Genomic DNA, 25,250 nt, shown 5'->3' with positions numbered 1-25,250 from the left:
GCCCAATTGTCCTGCTCAATCAGAAGCCTGGGACCAGGTCCCATTGGGTTTTGAGTATCTCCAAGGATGGAGACTCCACAAACTTTCTGGGCAACCTGTACCAGTGTTTGACCACCCTCTGAGTGAAAAGTGTTTTCTTGTGTTCAGATGGAATTTCCTGATTTTTAATTTGTGACCGTTGCCTCCTGTCCTGTCAGTGGGCACTGCCAAGAAGAGTCTGGGTCCTTCATCTTCATTCCCTCCCATCAGGTACTAATGCACACTAAGATCCTCCTGAGCCTTCTCTTCTCCAAGATGAGCAGTCCCAGGTCTCTCAGCCTCTCCTCATCTGATTGATAGGTTCTCCAGCTGGGAGATTCAGGTCATAAAGTGACTGCTGATAGACTTTCTGAATCTAGACCAAGTTGGGTGGAATAACTACTTTGAGAATCCTCTTGGATTTAGGCATCAAGCCATTTACCTATCTAGGGGTTTGGTGGACATGTAGCAGAACAAGGTAACTTCAGAACTCATCAGCAGCCACTGGACAAAAATATTAATGCCTTAAATGTTGCATTTAACTTCCTAAAGTAAGGTATCATCTATTTCTCTTTGTAATCATAGGCCGGAAATAATTTCTGTTGTTTGAAAAATGTATTCAGTATCTTTAATCTATCTGCTAACTATACACAGACCTTCAATATCATACTGTATAACTAAACCTTCTAAAATAATTATATATCATTTACCACAATATTTCCTATCTCTAAATATGATGATTAATTTTTTTAGGTCATCAGCAATTATTTTACAAAGAAAAAAAAATACCTGAAAGAAAATGACATCAGTAGGCACTAGATAATAAATACAAATGCCAGTCCATTTCTGAACAGCATGAAACTTCCTGAAAACACCATGCAAAATCTAGTATTCATTTCACAAATGTGGATAATGAAGATGTGAGTGGCAGAGCATGTGTCGAAAGTATGTAAATGAATTGATATTTAATCTGCCTATGCCTAAGAAAAACAATCACCTCCCGCAGAAGGATTGCTTTTATTTAAGTATTGCTAGCTGATGAAATCCCAGCACTGTAACAAGGGTTTATAATTTAATAAAAATTACTGGTGACTGGATCTGCATTTTCTTCAAACTGCTGCCCTGCTTCTTGCTAAGTGCATTGCTGACATGTTTGATATTGAACTTGAACTTAAAAATTACTATCCCAGTAGATGTTTATTAGATTTAGCTGGCTGAAGTAAACCTAGACACAGTGCCCGCAGTACAATGTAAAAACAGATCTTATTTATGTGTGCCGGGAAATGTTGCACATTTCTTCCAGGAAAAAAGGGGAAATCAGAAATAACAAGAACAAAAACACCCACAAAGCAAGGTATTATCCATGCTATTAGAGGACTGGAGAAAATTGACCTGTGTTAGACTAATGTAATGTCATTTTTGAAAACATTACAATACTGTGTAATGCAATTTATTTTTATATAATCATTTTAATACACATTATTGGAAAAAGCCTGACAGAAAGAAGCAGTTATAAATTCAATACATGCCATGAGCTGAAGCAGAAGAATCTCAGTATGGAGATCTAATTTTTCATGTGAAAATATTACTTATATTTTTGTAGGAACTCAATGCATATGGTTCATTTGAAATTATTTTGAAGAACACCTATAAAGTTAGCAGATGTGGTAATTTATGAAGGAAGACACTCCCAGAAATATTTAAACTCTAATAATGTATGCTCATCCCTAGAGAGCCAATATATTTTTTGAATAAAAAATAATATTCTGACAAATACTGCAAAAGTTTTTTTCTGCCTACGGAAGACTGGAATGCTGTAACCTTAACAACCATGTAACTATCTGCTTGTTTGCTAAGACTTCTGTTCAGTCAGACACATAATTATGTGATTATAAGCACTAAAGTCAATTGGAGAAATATATGTTGTGCTGACCTGTGCTTACTGGCGTTGAATGTCTCATGTGTCTGTATGAATCTTTCTGCTGGGGTTCTGCATGATTTCTGTCATCCCACCATCTCCTTTTGTTCTACAGTTCTTTGCTGTCACTGATCAATAACATTGAGCTAGTTTGGGAAACCTAGATTAGTAGATCACATCTCGGAATTATTCAATGTTGAATTTCAAGTGAAGTTTGACAGTGTTGTATATCATTTAGTGTCAACTGTTGTACAAATATCACAGGATTTGTCTGGGTGAAGGAGAAGGAATGATAAATACAGAAAAGAAAAAAAGAAGCAAACAGGCATAAAAAGGCAACAAAAACAGTAAGGAAAAGAAGAATGTGTATCTAATGGGAACAGGAGCAGTCCCAGGCGAAGTGTCATGCATATAGAGAAAAGGAGGATGCAGAGCATGGCACAGCAAACACAAGACTCACACCTAAAAGAAATCAAGCCAGGGAAAATAGTTATGTGAAAATACTAATGTATTTCTAGCAGGTAAATGAAAAGAAACTGAACATAATGCTGAACCATACTAAACCTCTAAGATCATGGTGGTATGAAGGCAGCTTTCTGCTTTGTTACTGTCTTCTCTTTCCCTTTCCCCTGCTCCTCGAAACATAGGTGTAGAAGAAATACCCAAGAGTTACACATGTCAGGGATTTACCTCTAAAATGCTTTAATGAGATAATATAAAATAATTCTAAAAATGTTAACAGTCATATTGGTGATTATCAAATCACTGATATGGCTGACTGGGTAGGACTATGGGCAAAATTGTCCAAAAAGAAGAAATCTTCCTGGAAGGATTCACATCTCTAAAGCATTTCACTGCATTTAATGATTATCCTGAAAACTTATGCTTAGCTTCTGCTTAATTAACAGGAAAACACTACTCTATTGGTATCCCAGTTTCAGTATGAAGACTGCCTGGACAGCAGGGAGATTCTCTCTGTATGCTCAGAAAGATTTTAGTGTGGATAATACTGACAATTTGGACCCTATCTGATGCCCAGTCTTGACCGAGACCCAGAAAGTACACATTCACCGCCTAAGCTCCCCGTCCTGGAACTTATTCCAGGAATTATTGTCAAAATATAGCTCTTAGAAATGATCCATTCAAAAGGCAGTGACAGCAAACTTCATTTCCTGATGCAATGTTCTTACACTTGGAATACTCATGGAGGAGGAAGTTTGTCTTTAGATTTGTCCTTTCGCTTAGTATTTAAAACCTAACTCTCATAACCCAACGAACAGATTAAACACCATGTTTTGAAGAAGGATTCAGAATTGTTAATATGAGGTGGAGTGAAAATAGTTATAACAATGTTCAGCAAGTACTGAAAAGTGTTTCCAGAAACATCTGTCTGTGGCATTTCGGACTGGTCTTCCCACTGTCCTAGTCCCTCTAAGCTGTACCTCACGGAGTGTGCTGACTTCTAGTACTTCTTTTCTGAGATGCTTGATTTTGCCCCAGCACAACTGTGGAAGCTTAAGGCAGGGTGCTGCTTCTTGTGCCAGACACCATCCCAGTTATACTCCTGTTATTAATTTTGAACAGATTAAGTTCCTTTCTAAATTTATATCTAAATTCCAAATGGAAAAGTAATTTAGATCAGATTTTTCTTCTTTTATGTACTGAAACTCTAAAATATCGCTGACTTCAGATCTTGAAAACACAAGTCCTTAATAGCACAGTTATTGGTCACTATTGGAAAAGTTGACTTTCATGTTTTTAAAAAATATTACCTGTATTTTTCACTGTTTTTAATGTAAAAACCATACTTTTGTACTTTTGGAAAATATGAATTATGTTGTCCTCATTATCAACTCCATTACATTATCTGATGTCCTCTAGGAGGGTTTCTTGGTATTTCCTAACCAACCACTAAGGTCTCAAGTGCATATGAGTATTTATTTGACAGAGGTTTCATTCTCTTTCTGAGGTTGGGTTTTTTTGTTGAGCTGTTTGGTTTTATTTCCTTTATGTGTTTTTAATTTAACTTAGTTATAAAATTTTATTATGATCATTCATGACAGAGGAATGAGCACATTTCACAGTTTTCTTTTACTTGTTATTGCTTATTACTATTTTTTCATATGAAATACATATAACCCACTATCTGTCGTTTTCAGTAAGCTGCCCTAATTAGGTTTAAAGCACATATTTCAGTATGTTATCAACAACAAAGCTTCTACTCCATCATTGTCAATTAGACCAAAAGAATTCAGGAATAAATCAACAATATGGTAATTTTGCAAAGCTCTGAATATTTCAGTTTGTTGGGAACTTCCCAAGAAAGATAGGAATGCTCTGTATTTCATCCTAAAAATCCGGGCCCTGCAGTTCTGGGATTTTTTTCACAGATTTTAGAGAGATCTGACTAGGCTTCGGGCAATCACTATTTACTGTGAACACTTCTAGTTAGTAAGGGATAGGGTAAAGTTTAAGTGAAAGCAGTTCAGAGCTTTGTTGCTATGTATATGACACTAGCTGGAAAAGAAATGTGTTGTTTATTTTTCTAAGTTTTCTGTAAAAAAACATTAGGTGATCAAAGAATTTCATATTACTGATCATAATCAAGATGAAAGCTTGAAAAGCAAAAAGTTTAAAAGAGATAAAAGAAAATCAGAGAAACCAAGGTAAGACAGCAATATGTGTCTAGCTTCTGGATGTAGAAGACAGACCCACATTTTTTATTTACATATTTTAGGTAACTATTTTGCTGACTAACTGCTTTAGATAACCTGAAGCTATCCCTCTCTTAACAAAGTTTTAAGAATTCTTGTGTTTAAAATAAATGCATTTATGTTTCTTTAGAAATGTAAACCTTTCCAATGTATCTTGTCAAAAGTTCCTATCTTACCACATGCTATAACTGAACTTTGATTAGCACAGTATCCATGGTATTTAAAACACAAGATTCATTCTTATGCACATTGGTTTATATTATATGTGCCAAACTTTATTAGAAACATGTTGGAACAGAGTGATATCTGAGTGGTGTCTCTCAAGAAAATGTAAATTTTATGTTGATGTGTTTTTTCCATTTTACTCAGTTGGCAGTCCTGGAAAGACACTAAGAATTAGAGTATTTTAAAACATGAGTCTCCTTTTAATTTGAAATAGCTGTTCTAATAAATTTCTGTCAAAAATCAATGTTTCTGATCTGATGAGTGAAGATTCATCACCTTCTTTTTTTAAAAACCTGTTTTTTTTCTTTTTAGCATTAAAAAAAAAATTCTAGTCAGCTTCATAAATCTCCAAACTCTCCTGAGTTCATTTGGTCCTGCTGGACAAGTCTGGTGGATTCCTGTGAGCCATGCTTTTATCCAGACCTTCTGGCACACATCTGAAACCTTCTTTTCTTGTGGGATGGTTAGGCAGAGAAATCAGTATACTGCATGATCTCTAAACCAGTAGATGATTGAATGTGGTTTTGCAGCTCAGAGCAGAATTTGGCTCTGCATTATCCTCAGCTTTACTGTCTGGGGACAGTATTTATTGGGAAGGCCCAATCGGAGCCACTCAGCCTTTGCTGAGAAAGAGTAACAAAACGCTGTCATCCATTCAGAGGTTACAGTTAATTTTCCATGTAAATTCCACCTACATACTATCAGAGATTTTCTGTTTAAGGCCTCACTTGCCTTTTCTTCTTTTTTACCCTCTTTCTGTTTGGGACTATGCCCTGTCTTGTTACAGGGACATTTTTAGGAGAAAACTTGAAATGAAATTCAAGGATTCTTCAGATGTCTGCTATAGTCCTTCAGCTGTACTTAGAAGAGAGCTGGATGTTTTTCATGATGAAGACTTCGCATGTAGAATGGAGACATGGTGATGAAGCAAAGTAGAATTCTGTGCCCAGTTGTAAGCACATGTTGCATTTAATGAAGTCACCTATGAATCTTGAATGAAGTCAAGTATGGAGTCCTAAGTATTTCTGTTACTGAGAGGGCTGGAGGGTAGGAGACTAAAGACAGATATAAGTACGGAAGACAGAGTAAGACGTTTGTAACAAATACAAATGACCTCTGAAGTCTGGCTTGCAGTACATTTGTTCACACAATCTTAAAAACACATGGTAGCATTTAGAACCATATTTGGATGTCTTTATTAGAGGATAGAGGATATCTTAGATGTGTAATTCAATAAAACAATAGCATTACAAAATAAATAACAAAGTGAACAATATTATATTGCACTGAGTTACTACTATAACTTACTTCCTTTAGGTAGAATCTTTCTTAAAGTCTTTGAGTTTAGGGAAAGGGGAAGCATACATCAGAAAAAAAAGAACTTAAAATAGATTGTGATAAAAATGCATACTATTTGCAGAAGATGACTGTAACTCCAAATATTGGTGTTGGTAATTCAAAAAGTGGAGGATGATCTTCCGTTCTTAGTATTCTGTACATTTAGTTACATAGCATGGAATTCATGCCTAGGTAAAAACGTCCTTTTGAGGTCTTCATATCCTTAATCCTTGTATTGTAGAGCTAAACGGGATCAAGCTTGAGCCTGGATCTTGTGCTAGAATTCTTGCAAATGGAGAAAAAAAATCCTCATAATTCATAATGAAAAATCATTAAAACTATAGAAAGTAGGACAAGATATCGAATATAATAAAAATCACAGTCATAACTGTTCCAACAGAAGTTTAATGGCTGTGGCACAGATCACTATTATTTTGGTCTTTATTGTCCTCATATTAACATTAAAAAATCACAGTTTCATATGTGCAAGATTGCCAGTGGTTCAAATGGTACATTGACTCCTCTGAACATATAAAAGAGTTGCTAATGTCTTGCAGGACTCACAAATTCTAGGCTGCAAAATCACCACAACGACATTTGCTTACCCACTGCAATATATATGTGCTTTATATTTAATTGAGTACTCACCAGTACAAAGTGTGTTCTGTTTGCTTGCGCAGGAACAGAGGAAAGAGTAAAGGCCGCTGGATGAAGGGAACTATATCCCAGCCATTACCTTGTGTCAGGAGGAAATGCTCTTGGCCCTCTGATATAATTAAGACACTCTACTGCTTCCCATCTCTTCCCTACACAGACAGCAGCTGTATCTGACCCTGCATTGATGTCAGCTGTTCTCAAACTATTGTAAAGGATCTTGGAAAAAACAAAAGTGTTTGTTTGCCTAGTTTCTCCACTAACATAGAAATCATTATATGGGAAAACCTCTTGTAAATACAGTTTTACAGAAGGTGACTGGGTTCATTCTGAATTAAATGAGTCAGGGTGTCTTTCCAGCTGTTCACCCAATGAAAGCATGGATAAATCCTGTTCCATAAAATATGGACTTTTTTTTTCTTCATTTTCACCCCTGTTTACAAAATTTTAAATAAGAATGCTTGAGGGATCAACACTTGGATGACAAAAAAGGAATAGTAAACAGAGGCTGTTGGCTGCATAATCCTCTGTTGTATTACAATATATCTTGAAGTATCTTCAACAGACAGTCAAATTAGTATTTACTTTTATCAAAAAAGCACCATTTCTGTCATGTATCTAAAACCAACAGTGATCAGAGTCATAAGGATAATGATAGCAATCATAATGATAACATTGTATACACTGTTAAAATTCAGATTTTCACAAGATAAATCCACTATCATAAGCACAGCCTCACAAGATTTAGAGTGGGCATGAGGTTTAAAGTGTTTTGATTTGGACCCAAAGGTTCAAAAGCAAGTTACATCCTGAATTTGTACTAACGGGGTCTGTCTGTCCTTCTCAGTGCACATGGGCATTACTTCATCAGAGTTAGGAATCCAAGGTGGCTGTCTGTGACACAGGTGAATCACCCCATCTTCTGCCGTTGGTCTCAGAAGCAGAACCTTTGTCACGCTGCCTGATGAAATGCCTGGGAGGTCTGATCTGAACAACAGGATGCTTCTGCGGCACGTTTGCACTATGTCAGGCAATCCATGCCTGGTGTTTAATGCAGACTTTAATATAAACACTGAGTCTTTAACAGTATTAAATGCTCCTCAAATAACAACCAAAAAAACCACCACCACCATTTATAGTGTGCTAAAATTGTCTATTTTGAATGAAAGCATAGGTATGGATTTATGTCTCCCTGACTTGTGTTTTTTAAAATAAATACGATAGCTCAGATTACTTTATACATATATTGAAGTACCGTGCAAGAAAAAAACCAAAACAGAACTTACCAAAACAAACCCCCTGCTTTAGAAAAAGTACATTAGGAGCTATAAGAAACAGAAAATTATTTTCACGTATGCTGCTTTTATGTTTTATTGCAAAATTTGGTGAATACTGTGTTCTAGGTAATGTATGTAATGAGGCAAGCAAATGGCTTAATCAGTGCCATATAAAAATAATTCTACCGTATCTTCTAGGAAGAGAATACTTTAACTTTTTGTTGTTATTAATAATGAGAATAAAAAATATGCAGATGCAACAGAATTGATCTATTACATTTCATATAGTTTACTTCATTACAAAAAAAGTCAAATGCTGTCATTTTCCAAGATTAATCCACAGGACAAATCTTGATAAAGCAAAAGCTTTATATATTGAAAATGATATATCAACTTTTTCTGGTTTGAAAACAAAGCAGTTAATTCTTTGCTGAAAACAATATATTTTCCCCTACATCTAGCAGAAATACAAAATAGTTTGTGGTCATTGTTCCGTGATGCACACTTGAGAATAATACACTGTTGGCCTGATTATCTTCAGGACATCAGTGAAAATGAATTAGGAATATTTGAAGAAAGAAAATTTGTACTACAATCAAATAGTTTGAACTTTGACAACATATCATCCTTTGCAACCAGTACCCCTAAGACTAATTTTGGAGGACATCCCTGTGACTACAGAATTAATGGGAAAAGGAAATGAATATTTGCTTGAAGTTAATTGCTTGCCTCATATATTGCATAATGCAGTAAAGTACACTATACACAAGTTCTCATTTGCCTTTAAAAGCTGTGTAACAAAAGTTTTCAATTATTTTATCCTCATCCACCAAAGCAATTTCAGAACTATGAGAAATATTTCATGTTATCAGTGTTCAAATGAAATGTTAAGGCACATCTCCAAAGTGATAATCATCTCACAGATTAAAAGTATCCTACATTTTCTAGCGATATGAAGTTGGTTTTATACACTATGAAATTGTCATTTTGAAGGTGTTTAAGTGTGGTGAAAATCTCTCTACTGTCAAATTCACCAGATTAAAAAAAAAATCCTTTGACTAATCAAATTTTGAAATATTACAGATATTTTCCTATTAATGAATCGGTTAACACTAAGTTTCAAATTAATTTCATATGTACATGAAATGATTTTTAAAAACTTTTGGAATACATGAAAACTGAAAAATACCTTTTAAAACAAATGAAAGTATATGATAATATAATGATACAAGTAAGGACAACAATAATAAGTAGGTGAGCAAAAAATATGGAATATGCTAACACACATTTTTTTTCTCAACTCTGAAAAGAAAGCCATTTTCCCTGTGCTTTCTATGACATGCAATGAAAGGTGGTGAAGCCTAGACCTGTTTATTTCAGAGAGGCTATGCAGTTTTCTGAGCTTTCAGTTTCACATGTATAATACTTTCTAAATACTACTTTTCTGCAGTTTAATTATTTTTAAAAAGACATTTTGAAAATACAATTCATGGGCAATATTGAAAAAAATCAGTGTGTGCTGGTGTTGGCTAGGATAGAGTTCATTTTCTTCATAGTAGCTCGTATGGGACTGTGTTTTGGATTTGTGCTGAAAACAGTGTTGGTAAGGCTGAGATGTTTTCGTTACTGCTGGGCAGTGCTTGCACAGAGTCAAGGGCTGTTCTGCTCCTCACCCCACCCCACCAGCGAGGAAGCTGGGGGGGCACAAGGAGTTGGAGGGGACCCAGCCGGGACAGCCGACCCCAACTGACCCAAGGGGTATCCCAGACCATAGGACGTCATGCTCAGCATATACAGCTGGGGAAGAAGAAGGAAGTGGGGGATGTTTGGAGTGATGGCGTTTGTCTTCCCAAGTCACCATTAGGCGTGCTGGAGCCCTGCTGTCCTGGAGATGGCTGAACACCTCCCTGCCCATGGGAAATAGTGAATGAATTCCTTGTTTTGCTTTGCTTGTGTGTGCAGCTTTTGCTTTCCCTATTAAACTGTCTTTATCTCAATCCACGAGTTTTCTCACTTTTACTGTTCCAATCCTCTCCCCCATCCCACCGGGGGGGAGTGAGCGAGCAGCTGTGTGGTACTTAGTTGCCGGCTGGGGTTAAACCACAACAGTGTTAACAGGGATAAATTGCAGATTTACTAGGGAGATTAAAAGGGCTTTTTGCCATCCCATTAACAATATCCAATGCAGCAGGCATGCTCAAAGCAGGTAATATATCCAGGATCACATAATTTGCCTCCACCTCTCCATTTATTTGGGGTTTGGTTCTGTATTGGGTATGGTTCTAAACTGGTATAAATGTTGACCTGTATCAAGTAATTTTAGATTGAATTTTATGTAGAGAAAGCTTAACCACCTTCTTTAACCAAACAGTTGTTTGGGGAGTGGGGGAAGGAGGGTTTCTCTAACATTAAGTGTTAGATCAAAAATACATTAAATATTAGCATCTGTGTGTTAATAATAAAGTATTCAGTGAGTCTCAGAAATCATTAAAATGGTTCTACATGGGACAAGTATGAGGAATGCTGCAGCAGAGTAGATATTTCATTAGTTCAACTGAGCTTATTAGGCAAAACCCAACTATTCTAGTTTCAGGAATGTTTAAAGAGAAACATCTCCACTGCATAAGGGAACTCACATAATGGTGAGGAGAAGGGAATTTGATTAAAAATACCAAAAAGTAGATAGTTCAATACAAAAACTGACCAGCACTATGTGTATGCCATGCTGAGAGCAGAAACTGGGATAAGATGGACTGTTTGCAATACATGAAATGGTGCTTACTAATGGGCAAGTTCTCCATTGAAATCTTTGTGCTGTGGCTGAGCTCAGGAGCAAAACTTTTTTCCAATGGTGCTTTTAATCATGACAGTAATTCTCTGCCTTCTGGCCAGTCCATGATGTCTTCCAGGATTCCTGAGTGGTTGGGTTTCGCCAGTTGAGCTCGTTGCATGATCGACACTACCCACTTACTCCATGTAGCACTGGTTGTGCAATGGGTAGAGGGCATGTCTCCTTTGAACATTCAGCGTAGCACAGGAAATCACGGTGCCAAGAGGAGATATGCTTCTGTACCAACAGCTTCTGAAGTGGCTCAAACCCACTCATATGCTGCTAGTATCTTTTTTTCAGTAAGGGTATAGCAGACTTCTGATCCTTGATATCCCCGGCTCCAAAACTCTAATGGTCGACCTTGGGTTTCTCTTGATGTTTTCTGCCAGAGGCTCCAGGTGAGACCATGCTCCCCAGCTGTAGTGTAGAGTAAATTTTGCACAGCTGGTCCTGTCTGGGCAGGCCCAAGACCTACTGAGCTATTTCCTGTCTGATACGCTCAAAGGCTTGTTGCTGCTCAAGGCCCCACTCAAAACAGTTCTTCTTTTGGGTTACTCAATGGAGAGGGCTCACAAGCTGACTATAACCTGGAATATGCATTCTCCAGAACCCCACAAGGCCTAGGAAAGCTTGTGTTTCCTTCTTGTTAGCTGGTGGAGACATAGTTGCTATCTTGTTGACCACCATGATGGCATCCATCCCACCATTTTATTCACGAGAACTGAACATCCTGTACAGGTCCCTTGACCTTGCTTTTCTTTATGGTGAAACCAATTTTCAGAAGAATGTGAATTAGTCTTTTTCCCTTCTCAAACACTTCTTCTGCCTTGTTGCCCCACACAATGATGTCATCGATGTATTGTAGATGTTCAGGGGCATTACTCTCTTCCAGTGTGGTTTGGATTAGTCCATGACAAATGGTATGGCTGTGCTTCCACCCCCGGGGCAGTTGTTTTCAGGTGTATTGGACACGCCTCCACATGAAACCAAACTGTGGCCTGCACTCTGCTGTCAAAGGAATTGAGAAAAATGCATTGGCAATGTCAGTTGTAGCATACCACTTGCCTGCCTTCAACTGCAGTTCATATTGGAGCTCTAACATGTCTGGTACAGCAGTACTCAGTGGTGGCATCACTTCATTCAGGCCACAATAGTCTACTGTTAACCTCCACCCTCTGTCAGACTTTTGCACTGGCCATGTAGGACTATTAAAGGTGAGTGAGTCTTGCTGATGACTCCTTGGTTTTCCAGCTGATGAATCAGCTCATGGATGGGAGCCAGGGAGTCTCGGTTTGTGTAATATTGCTGCCAGTGCACCATCCTGGTAACACTTGGCACCTGATGTTCTTTAACTTGCAGCAATCCCACAATGAAGGGATCTTCTGAGAGGCTAGGCAGAGTAGATAGTTGTTTGATCTTCTCTGTGTTCACCGTGGCTACCCCAAAAGCCCATCCCTTTGGGTCCTTGAAGTACCCTCTCCTGAGGTAGGCTATCCCAAGGATACAAGGGGCCCTCTGGGCTGGTCACAATAGGGTGCTTTTCCCACTTGCCCCCTGTTAAGCTCACCTCAGCCTCCAACACAGACAATTCTTGGCATCCCCCTGTCTCTCCAGAGATCCACATGGGTTCTGTGCCCCTATACCCTGATGACACCAGCGTACACTGTGCACCAGTGTTTACCAAAGCCTTATATTTCTGTGGGTCTGATGTGCCAGGCCTTCGAACCCACACAGTCCCGTATACCCGGTCATGCCTTTCCTCCTCCTGGCAAAAGGCAGAGTTGCAGTGCCGGACCACAAGTCTTCTCACCAGAATCAAGAGACATTATTTTTAGTTCTTCTATGTCTGGGAGATCGCTGATTGCTTTCTTATGTCTTTACAGCAACTACACTGACAGCCTTCTTGGGTGACCCCTTCTTAACAGCTGACTTTCCTCTTAGTTCACATACACTGGCTTCCAGCTTAAAGGCAAGTTCACCATCCCACTTCCTCATGTCCTCCCCCTGGTCATGCAGGAAGAACCAGAGTGCATCACACGGCATGCACCTGGGGCTCCCTTTCCCTCTGACCAGAGCAGGAGAGGACTGATTTCTTGGGGTGCCCCTAACAGGCAAGGCACTGTCCCCTAGGAATGAGGAGGTACAGACATTTTCTTCAAAGTTTTGGAGCCAAGAAGACACTCTCTCCACAGTTGGTATATTCATATCCAGGCAATACATTGCTGCCAAGCTGTTAGAATATGACACAGGGCCACTTCGAATCACCTTCCTCCACATGGCCCACGTGCACAGGACATCCTCTGGATCTTTGGAGACCTCATCATCATCTAGAGCACTGTAGATGACTTCCAGCACTGCTAAGTCTCTCAAGTACTGGATGCCTTCCTCTGTGGTAGTCCACTTTCCTGGGGAATTCACAAGATCCTCCTTGAATTGATATCTTGCCCTCACACTTGAGAGGAGCTATCTCCAGAGACTATAAATTGCTGCCTCTTTTTCAATTCACCAGTTTCTAGCAAGGGATCCCAGTTGTTGGGCTTCCTTACCTTGCAGTTGCTGACTTTTGGCCCCTTTAATCCAGTATCAGAGCAGCCAGGCAGCAATCTGCTCACCAGGCGGGCAGTTGTAATCTTTCTGCATGTCTCGAAGTTTTAATGAGGTCAGGGACTGGGCAGCTTCCACCTCCTGTCTGAGTTCCCTCAGTCCTTCCTCCACTTTCTTTGTCAAAGGACCAGCTTCTTGATCAAACCTTTCCTCTTCTTCCTCCTCCCTTACTAATTGGTGATGTGGACCCATTGTTCTCCTTGTCCACTGTTTCTTTTTCACTACTGGGACAATTACTGTAGTTGTTGTTGTTTGGGTCTCTATCATCTCAAGCATGGTGTCCTCAGACGCAGTTTGAGTCCCTGCCTCAACCACAGTCCTCTGAGAGTACTGAACTGTGGCTCGATAGGCACAGGCCAGGCCCCAGTACAGTGGTAGAAGCTGTTGGTTTTCACTGGGGTAGGCAAGGCACTCCTCTATCAGGTGGCCCGTCAGTTTGCCAGGGTTGCTTGCCTGTTTGTGTGTAAAGCCCCAGGTTATGGGAGGTGACAACCATCCTAGGAATCTGCCCTAATCCTTCTACACACCCTGCCACACAGGGACTGGCCACCTCAGGGCACACTTCAGTATTGCCTCACCCAAAAGTTGTCTTCTCTTACACCAGGATGAGGCCAGATTCCACAAAAATCATAATATGCTAACAGTATTAATCAGTAGTATTAAATAGCTTGCATAAGGGTGAACAAGGACTTCAGGAGCCTGCATAATAAAACCATCCACATCTGTCCTGGGTAGGGAGAGGGAGATGTATTCCCTCATCTCCTCCACAAGATAGCTCCCCAGCACAGCAAGGCCATCAATGCCAGAGTAAAGCACATAGCCATAGTTTGTACTAACATGTTCCCAAGCTCAGCAAAATAAAGAGATAAGCAGTGCAGCCAACAAACTCTGTGATCTGCCACTTAATAACTACTATAGCTATAGCACATTTAATAAAAAACTGCCATTGTTGAGCCCCATGTTGGGTGCCAAAAAGGACTGTGGTGGGTTGACCCTGGCTGGATGCCAGGTGCCCACCAAAGCTGCTCTATCGCTCCCCTCCTCAACTGGACAGGGGAGAGAAAATGTAACAAAAGGCTCGTGGGTCAAGAGGACAGTTTAATAAAGCAAAAGCAAAGGTCACGTGCAAAAGCAAAGGAAGACAAAAGATATTTTTCTCTACTTCCCATCAGCAGGCGATGTCCGGCCAGGAAGCAGGGCTTCAGTATGCATAGTGGTTGCTCCAGAAGGCAAGCGTAAATAACAAATGTCTCCCATTCCTCCTCCTTTCTCTTAGCTTTTATTGCTGAGCAGATGCCATATGGTCTGGAATATCCCTTTGGTCAGTTTGGTTCAGCTGTCCTGGCTATGTCTCCTCCCAAGATCTTGCCCAGCCCCAGCCTGCAGGTGACGGGGGGCAGAGAAATGTTGGAGAGACAGCCTTGATGCTGGGCAAGCGCTACCCAGCAGCAGCCAAAACACAGGTGTGTTACCAACACCTTTCCAGCTACCAATACAGAGCACAGCACTGTGAGGACTGCTATGGAGAAAAGTAACTCCATCTCAGCCAGACCCAATACAATTCTCCATATTATTGAGGTAAAAATGTTTTGGGAGTTTGGTGGTTTTTTGGAGAAAGCAAGACAATGAGGAAGTGACACTGAGATTCTTTGATCAAACCCCACTGGTTATATGAGGTATCCTGTGTATATGTTGTGTATCAGGGATATGAGGCAGTAAAATCTTAGGCTGTTTACAAATGTAATTGGATTGTTAAAGAAAAATGGAGCTAAGCTCTATTAAAAAAAAAAAAAAATCAGTGTGTGAAGCCTCTCTTTCATAATGTATTTTTAACTATAATGTCATCTACAGGTTTAATATGTTTTTTTAACATATTCAGAAACTAGACTTAATCTTATAATCCATTTATTTTTCAGGTGGTACAAGTGGTATTAACCAGAATAGAGGATGACCTCTGACTGGTTAATCCTAATTAAAGCTGAGCAAGAGATTTCTTCATGACCTTTTCTGATGAATTCGGTACTAAGCTGAACTATAACTCTTCTGATGTGTCTTGATCCGACTGCATGGACAAAGACTGGTACAGTGTCACCCAGGTTTTGGACCAGTTTGAAGAGTTTCAATGGTACCTATGCAATGAATTGAGTTGAATTGGGAACAGCACGGCAGGACAAAGTAATATTTCCAGGGGGACATATTTAGCAGAAAACAATATCATTAACCTCTACTTGACAGATTATTAAAATTCCTGTCCTACCCCCTGCCCTCCACTACTCATAAGGGTATGTTAAAGCAACCCCTCAGATGTTTTAAACCTCCTGTATGACAAGGGTAGTTCAAAAAGACCTCAGAAGAAGAAAAAGGATAGGTGGAATTTGCAATTCTGGCTTGTATTACTCCTGAGATGGACAGAAGCCCGAAGGGTGGTTTAAATGTAAAGTGTGGTTTATGGCTTCTTTACTGATTTAGAGCAGGACAGAACAGCTGAAAGGAATAGTACAACTCAACGCAATGACAGTAACATGCCTACTCCATTTATCTTCATTCTGTCCATGGGAGGGGGTAGACAGCAGTTGGTGGAGCCCCATAACGATAGATCTACCTGTCATGTTGCTGCTTCCTGCTAACTGTTCTCCAGATGCAATCAACCTACCGTGATAAATTCCTACCCTATTGCATTATTCAGGTCGGGATCACAGACCACCACTGTATAATTAGAGGAAATCAGTACTGAAGGTGCTCTCAGCCCAACCTCTGTAATCCACCAGCAAAACAAACAAACAAACCAACCCCCAAACCAAACAAGAACTCAAAGACAGGACTCTGAACTTACTTTGGTTTTCTTTGAAAGATAAGTTTCTGCAGGGTTTTAAATTACCAATTATAGGTTATCCTTTAGATTCATGTTCACAATCCAGTAAAATGAGATGTTTAAATATTTTCCTCTACTGGCCAATAAATGTCACAATTAGAATTATGTGAATTCTGTTCAGCACCAGTTATTTTTTTGCTGAGAAATGGTTCATTGCCCTCACTAGGAATATTGTGCAATTATCCAAATATCATAAAAATTTAATCTGATAGTCATAAATTTCTTCCATCAAAAAAGAGGGCTGATCTGAAAAATACAGCTCCTTTTGCATTGGTAAAAATTAAGTATTTATAATTTGAGGCAATAGTGTTGTGTCTCAAAGCAGGTTTTTAAAGCATTCTTTGGAGGAAAAAAAGGTTTTCAGTAAAACTTTTATGTTTCTATGGAAAACTCAAGATGCCAAAAGCCACTTTTAGTTTTAAACTTTTTTTTTTAATTATTATTAAATAAATAAATAAATCTGCAAATGAAAATAGGATTGTTGTTTCTTTAATGTAACTGTTGTGTTCAGATTTCCAAAAGAAGTTTTCCACTTGGTGACATTCCTAACTATGCTTTTATAGGAAAGAGTCTTTTTCCTGTAGGTACATAGGTGGTAAATGCTGCAGAAAACCTAGCTTCTTATTGAATCTAGTTCTTCAGTGGACACAAACGAACAGATGTTTAAAATTACAATAAAGGTAATGCACACTTCCAAAATTGGAAAATATACCTAGATATTTAAATCCTGCTGAAGTTGATAGGAATCAGATGAGCACGTAACCTTCAGTGCTTGCCATTTCAATCAATAAGACAGAGCATGCTGTGGCCTTTACAGTGATCTGGTCAGCAACTTCGATATTCATATTCTAGGGCTGCAGGTGGCGATTGAGTGAGAAGCTGCTATTTCCCACTACTTTACCTTGATTTTAATGCAGTCTCTTTTCCCCATTTCAGTTTAATCTGTAACAGCTACGGCAATAATTACTCATACACAGCTTTACCAGGGGAGTGAGAGAAAGAGCACTGGGTCCTTTGAAGTGGGTTGGAGAGCATTAAGCAGTCTCTTCTCCATAGGCATAGTAACTAGTCAGAGTCTTTTGAACCTTTGAGCTGAACTGAAATCAGTTATTTATATGCTTTGTTCCAGTTTCTTTAGCCTTCTAACTTTAAAGAAGAAGATTAATATATTTATTTAATGGCAGAGCATTAGGTCCAAACCTTGCACAACATGTACTCATGCTGAACTTCAAGAGATATTTTTAGTTTGGCTTTGTAAGCATTAAAAAGAAAACAACCGCAGCAGCTACCAGTTAAGAATTAGAATCTGAGCCAAATAAAAATCAATTATTTAAATCTCCTGGTACATTCCTTCATCCAGTAAATAAATAAAAAAACCAACCAACCAACCAAACAAAAAACCCAAACACGCACCCCCTCCCCCCCCCCAAATAAAAAACAAAACCCAAAGAAATTATATGGGTATGTCAATCAGAAATACATACCAGGTGGGTGGAGAGGGAAAGAGGTGAGGAGAGAGTTCTGCAGTATTTATTTTCTTCTGCAAATGTTTAACTTGTAACAAATAGGGGGTATATCCCCTAACCAACAGTTTCCCATGAATATCTTCTATTTACATTTCTGTTAATTCCCTTCTTCATTCAACCAGAAATGAAAAACACAATCCCTTGCTAAGTTTATTGTGGAAAACCACAAAGCATTAAAAAAGACTAATCATTTAAGTCAAAGATAAAGTTTTTAAAGGTGGGATTAGACGCCTTAACTAGACATCTAAGAATGAAAAACACAACTGTCAAGATGTCTCCTGGCTTGCGTTACAAGAAACTTAATCCATTTACTCACTAGTGTGATGTCCTGCTAGCAGGAAGCAAGCACACACTAATTAAATGATCCAGTTCTTTATTTAAATGCTCACATTGCATCCCCAAAGAGAAGGGTGTCCAGTGCAAATTGTTCTTGAAGAAATTACTTGTATTTTTAAGCTTTGCTTGTAACCGAAGTGTAGCAGTTGTTAGCAAATTAGTGGTTATGGTTACAGTAAATGGAAAACAGAGAAGCAATTATGGCTACAAATTATTTCAAAAGTATTAGAAAAACAAGATGAGCTACTATGTTACTAATGGCAACTGGATGAAACTAGAGCTGTAAACCTATAAAGCAAGACTAAAAAGCGAACGATTTATCATCAAAGGAGGAAATTTTATAGGAAGACGTAATGTTTCCAGGTGCCAGTTGAAGCTCATATTCCCTGAACACCAGTTGGGTGTATACTCCATGAAAACTGCTTGTCATGATTTATGTTTTACATATTTGTAATCCTTAAGTTTTAACTGCATTACGTAATTGTGACATAGAAGATTGCTTTTCTTTCATGCCAGCGTGCCTAAGTGAGGTCAGTAAACTCCAAGAAGAGTGTAAATGAAAAAAGGATGTGGCTTATTTCGAGGAAACAACTCTTTTTTTTTTTTTTTCCACTTGAATTTATTGATTTTTAAAAATAATTTATTTGCAGAATTTACTTTGATCACATGGTAGTTTGTTATGCTTACATTTTCTAAATAGCTATTTGGTTTACTTTTTTGTCTTGTATCAACAGATTCATGAAGCTTGGGACAGGTTCCTTTAGTCAGAGAAAATGATAGACTCCTTTAATGAAGGGTGTCTGACACTGGAGATAAAGAAGAGAAGAATGTACCAATCTTGCAGCAGAAAGTGCATCAACTGAAAATATTTACTGTTCCTATTAAAAATGAATTAACAAAAACAGGTGGCCTTTTAATTGAAGCCTTTATCACTTTTTGCTCAATTTCTTTTAAATGCAAATTTGAAATCCTTTCTCTAAGCCAATGGAAAGTTGAAACTGACCATGAACGCTGGTTTACTAATGATGCAATTATGTGGCAAACCTTTAGGCTTAACATGAGATACCACATATACTGGAAATATTAAGACAGCTAGTGAGGGTCCTCTTCTTTGAATATATATAAGCTGTTAAACTCATCATCAATACAACACACTTTGCCTGAGTTTGGTTAGATACTTATTTCAATTTAGCTTTAAATACAGTGCCCTGTATTTCCTTTGGGCTGTATATCTCCCTTGCCCCTTAGAGAGGGAACTTTACACGCAGAAGAGACAAATATTGTCATAGCTGTAAAAAAAGAGGCACTTCTATACTCAGGCCCGACATTTCAGACTCTGCTGAATTTCTAGGTAGGAGATATTAAGTCAAGGGCGTAGACTTAAAACTGAAGTCTTCATCTGCTTGCTAGGTGATGGAGATTTATATGCAGGGTGCCTCTTCTTCTGAGTGACCTGATGGAAGTGATTTATGGGTCCTGGAATCTTTTTCCTTTCAGTTTTCTTCGTCTCTTGTTTTGTCCTTCCCCTTCCCTTCCCTTCCCTTCCCTTCCCTTCCCTTCCCTTCCCTTCCCTTCCCTTCCCTTCCCTTCCCTTCCCTTCCCTTCCCCTTACAGAAGACTTTGCTAGTCGGTCTTTTTTATCTGCTTGTCAAAAAGATTTTGTTGCCACATCCTAGCACATGTTTACCTTAAGCAGCCTTGACCTATGGAAAGGATTTCATAACTGTTTGGGATTTTTCTTCAAAATGTTTGTAGTCTGTACTAAGGTGAAATATGTTTTGCTAAAAAGGCTGTCACAAAGCAGCTGAGAGGAAGGTGGTCTCATCCTGACTGCTCCACATGGGTCAGGTGAAATATCTACAATAAAGAGTGGAACTGCTCTTCCCTTAAATATAATCTGAGTAGTTTATTTAGAATTTACATAATAACAAAAAAACAAAACAAAACAAAAAACCAAAACCAAAACCACAACAAGAAAACCAAAACCCCACTCTGACGTCATGAAAACCTCTAATAACATTAACTGGCTTCTAAGGAAGAAGAATTAGCCCCTTGGAGCTGGTAGCACTACGCAGAATCTGCATGATGTGCTCAGTGCTTAATTGTGTCCCCTTCCTTTTTTTTTTTTGTAATCTTGGTTATATTAAGTATATATAAATTAAAAACAAACAAACAAACAAACCAACAATAACAAAAAAACCCAGCAAACAAACAAACAAACACCCCACAATAAAATAGAGACACCGATACAAAAGGGGCAAAACACAAGTCACAGCTAGAGAAATAAAAGGATTTGTACCGTAGAGAGAGTTAGAGAAAAAGCAAGCATAAGAGAGAAAGAAACTATTTTTTCTCAGTAAGATTTATCCCTCCTAGGATATTAGAGAATATTTCTTTTGAGTTTACCACTTCTGTACTGCACCTTCATACTAAAAGAAATAAGAACAAACATTTTAGGAAGGGGTCATATATACTTTCAGTGATTCAGTTATCACAGCTTTAGTGCAGCTGTTCCACACTATGAACGGGGATATTTTTCATTTGTCAGGAAAAAACGGTAGTAGGCCCTATCAATGTTCTCAGGACTGTATAAAAAGCAGATTTTACAGCTTCTAGGTTCAAAAGTTCAGGTCAGAGGTGTGGTTGCATGCAATTTATTTTGCATATGAAAGAAACAGTCTCGTGACTTTCCATATTAATGGTCCTCTTTCATTATAATATTAAGTACACTGGGAAGGATGATACATCGCACAGGATAATATAAGTTGACATATACAAAGGAAGCATAAGAAAGCTTAGCTCCTGATACTGTTATTTTGCTTCTGGGTATCTCTGAAATGCTGAATACATTTTTCATTTGATCTTAGCTTAATGCAGGCATCAGCTGTTTGCAGAGGGAAAAGCAGACTTAAAAACCATCCAGCCATCATTCAGTCAAACATTTGACTCCAAGAGTTTTCCAGTAATTGGTGAACTATTGAGATTCCTCTGACACCTACACAAACTATTGTGCAGAAAATGGGTAACCTGATGCATACAGCTAACGGCTGTCTCCATAGAAGCCCCTTTAATTTATTACTAACCTGTTTTTTCCATAACCAAGTCAAGGGCATGGTATTTGGGTTTTCACTCCCTGCTTTTCTTGGTAGCAGGAGGGGTCCTTTCCAGGCTGCAGAGGCAGACCAGGCAGCAGGGAATCTGCAGCGGCTGATTCAGCTTCTTCTCCCTGAATAAGGAACTAATCCAATTGACACATGGTGAAGTAAACAGATAGTGACATATTTGTAGACAAACTGTCATACTCGTGATTATTCCCAAAACCAAATTATTTCTGAATTGCAGGCATGGAATTTAAAAAGTCTGCCAGCCTCAGCAGCTGGTACATTTCTGTGAGACCCAACCATTAGGGGGAAAAGTTAATTTCTATATCATGTAGTACATTTCCTTACATCTCCTAATAAATCTCTCTTGCACACTGCACTGAAGTAATATGCAAATGTTTTTTTCACACTATAGATATTGTACTGTGGCTTGTGTTTTATAAACTATAAATTCCTGTTTTCTTTTTGTTTTCTGTTACATATTTGAATAACTATTTGAAAAGCAAGCTGACTTTGCCCTGCCTTAAAACGTCTTTTTCAATGTATTTTTTTTTCCAGTTAGATATTTTGTTTGCAAAATAGAACATATTTGAAAATATTTATCTTGGTTTGGCGTGTACTAAATAGGTTGGATTTTCAAAAGCAGAATTGGTTTAATATTGTTCCCACTGAATGCTGAAATCACACAGTGCAATGAAATCAGGATTCCACTTGCCTCACAAGGAGCCTTCCAACTACAGTGTTATTATTGTAAGGGCTGGGTATCCATCCCTTTGAGCCTCACAGCAAAGAAAAATAGGCTATTTAAACAGAATGATGTACTTATCTGTCAACCTGTATCACGTATCCTTCTAGTGTGAACTCCTTTCTGAACAGAAGCAAAGCAGAGTGTTATCCTGCCCTGCCATTACGTATTTGTAAGGGATAAAGAATGAGGTGTTCTTCTAGTGCATTTACTGAAGATTCCCCTAGACTGAAAATACTTTTAACTACAGCACTGTTAAAAACAGGGCCAAGCAAATAGTTGATGCCTCCAAGTTCATTAGCCCAGCTGTAGGATTTGGAGTGAGGATGAATTTCCCTCAGCACTGTATAAATAAAACATTCAGAGATATTCACATTGCGTGAGTCCCTAGGGTGTCCTTCTCCCCTGTTTTCTTGGGTATAGGTGAGAGTCCTTGCTGAGGTTTTTGGGGGGTTTGAGCTCATGATTGAAGAGTCAGATCATCAAACATGTTTAGTGCCTGCAATAATTCATGCCTAATCTTCAGTTAACTCTAGATTAGTTGATCAGATTTAGATGTCTGATGAAGGAATTTTTAGAAACTAACTAAGCAAGGCACTATTTGAGCTAATTATGATTCATGTGAAGAGGCTGGGAATTACCTGGTAAAAGTAGCCAGAGATGAGTAAGTGTCTCTGAAATTATACATAACTTCCTTCTCTTGGATTTTTGAACTATGAACATTAATCTGTAATTAAGCTCTTGTTCAAAGTCCCCTGTTAAGGCAAGGCATGCTTTTTACTCCCTTTCCTTCGAGAAAAGACAAAAGCACAAAATAAACAAAAAATCTGAAGAGAGAGGGAATAGTTAGTAACTTGTTAGGTTACCCACTGGTGCTGTAGGAGTCTTAAATCCCCTATGTGGTGCTGAATGCAGAGAAGAGATATAAATTAATTTTCTACATCCTTCAAGAACATCCCTATTACCAGGCTGTCTTGAGTAAGCTAAAAGAGGAATTTTTTTGATCCTGATTATTCTATATTTGACTGTCCTCATCATGGTCTTTTGGCTACTCTGGTACAAATCTGTGTCTCTAAATCTTCTTCTGGAGCTGCTCCATCACATATAAATAAGTTTTACATATTGGAGGAGAGAAAGAAACATGCTGCACAATCCGGTAGCCACTCACACAATGTATATGTCCAGCTCTGCCCTGCTATGTAATCTGTCAGGGTATTTTTCTGGGCATGCTCTGAACCTAAAAGCTCATGATCTTATAATAAGAAGGCTTTTCTCCTGGCAGAGTTTGAAACTCTCAGGAATATTAACTTGAACAAAAGCTTCAAGCAACTAATTAACTCCTAGCAGGATCCAGCTTCAGCACCTTTGTGTGTGCAGGGACTTACGGAGTTAGGCAGCTGAGAATGGATTTTAAAGGTGTAACTGATGGCTAAATGGGAACTGAAGAGGAGGATAATGATGGAGGCTTTTCCAGAACAACTTTTAAGATGCAGAATGAAAAGGCTGAAGAAGTATTTTTGGCCAAAAAAAATCAATTACACAGAATTTAAATTAAAGATGAATATATTTAATTTTGAACTCATAAGCATTCTCTGCTAGAAGTTACTAGTTCAAGTTCAGTTCATTGAAGCTATTGTCTAGCAGCAGTGGAACCTGTGTGGCAACTCAGTGTTACCGCACTCCTATTTATTTATCTATTTTTCTTACAAATTAACGTGCTCTTGTGCTGTATTAGAGTCCTTAATGCTTTCACTTGCCTGAAAAACTTACTTTTTGAAAAGTGTATTTGAAGACTGAAGCAAATACCATCTATGATATTAATTACTGAGAACATTCTTGTGCTTCAGAAATATGAAAAAAAAAAGGGCCTGTTAATGTTTACTGTTCCATTGAAAATGGGTTTTGCTTAGCTAAGTAAAGTACTGTGACACTAAGTCTCTGATACAGCTTTTTCCATCGTGTCATCTTTTGTTTCATCCCCTGTTAATTAGCTCAGTCATCAAGAATTCTGGCATTTTCTTCATGATTAATTTTCAAAACTATTCATGTATCTCATTTGTTTTACTCTTTCCTTGATTCTTTGCAACATTTGTAGGAGACAGTACTTCAAAGTGTGATGTAAAAGATCCTGGAGCAGCAGCTAGTAAATTAGACATTTAGTAGGCTAGCACTATTCATTGTTGTCCTTTATAAAGTTTTTAGTTTCTTTAGAACATTTTTATATTTTAGTAAATGGAGTAATAGAGATCATCCACATACAAATGCCTCTTTAATTTTCGCTTTAGATTAGCTTTAGTAAAACCTACAAAGGAAAACAACAGTGAAGTTTCTTGCACACAGCCTGGAATAAGTCTCTCTTTTGGTGCCAGCCAGCACACAAAATGGCAGCAGTGTTTTGCAGTCAACAAGCTTGTAACAATACAAAGGCTCAAAACCCCACAGTGTACTGACAGCAAAACCACAACACTTATGTGAAGTACGCTGTTCATATACCTACCTTAGAGAGTGGCTGGGTCCATGAAACAGTTCCTAATATCTAGCCTGACTTTGACTTTGCCTTACCTCACATATGGTCTTTCCACCTACGTAAAGAATATCGCCAGAGCAACTTTTCCCAATTCTGCTTTTGCTTTACACAAAAGGAAGTGACTGCATAAGCTGGAAAGGAGCAAGGAATCAAGCTGCACACGTGCATGTACACACACACATACACACACAGACCTCATCCGGATGTCGCACTCCTGCAAAAGGAACACGATGACAGCTCAGTATCACACTCTGCCGCCCTGCAGGGGTCTTAGACAGGAAATAAAGGCTATATTCAGCTGCAAGTGGATTTTGGAGAGCAATAAACAGAGACAGAACATAGCTAGGACTCTGATGTTAACACCTCTTGCAAAAAGGGACATGCACGGGAACTATAAGGACAGGACATGAGCTTAATTTTTCACCATAGTGGTGTCATTACCAGAAATATGTTCCCACTGTTATAATCGCTAACAGCCTGGGAATCCTTCTTAGGGTGAGATTGGCAGCTGAAGTGCTGTAGCTGCAGATTTCTTCTCTAAATATCATTGTCTCTGTTTTACTGA

At 38.5% G+C, this 25,250-nt stretch overlaps 1 long non-coding RNA gene across 1 annotated transcript; it reads right to left on the bottom strand.

The window, feature by feature from the left end:
- Nucleotides 1-14,185: 14,185 nt before the first annotated feature.
- On the bottom strand, nucleotides 14,186-24,833 carry LOC138689616 (uncharacterized). The gene is made up of 3 exons (XR_011328536.1): nucleotides 24,656-24,833; nucleotides 21,396-21,550; nucleotides 14,186-14,958 (listed from the first exon to the last, which is right to left on the bottom strand). It is a non-coding gene; the product is annotated as an uncharacterized lncRNA (long non-coding RNA).
- Between the last annotated feature and the right edge of the window lie 417 nt (nucleotides 24,834-25,250).

This window comes from Haliaeetus albicilla, chromosome 17 (genome assembly GCF_947461875.1).
Source record: "Haliaeetus albicilla chromosome 17, bHalAlb1.1, whole genome shotgun sequence".
Lineage (NCBI taxonomy): Eukaryota > Metazoa > Chordata > Aves > Accipitriformes > Accipitridae > Haliaeetus > Haliaeetus albicilla.
The sequence above is the reverse complement of the archived record's forward strand: the minus strand, read 5'-3'. Positions and strand labels throughout refer to the sequence as shown.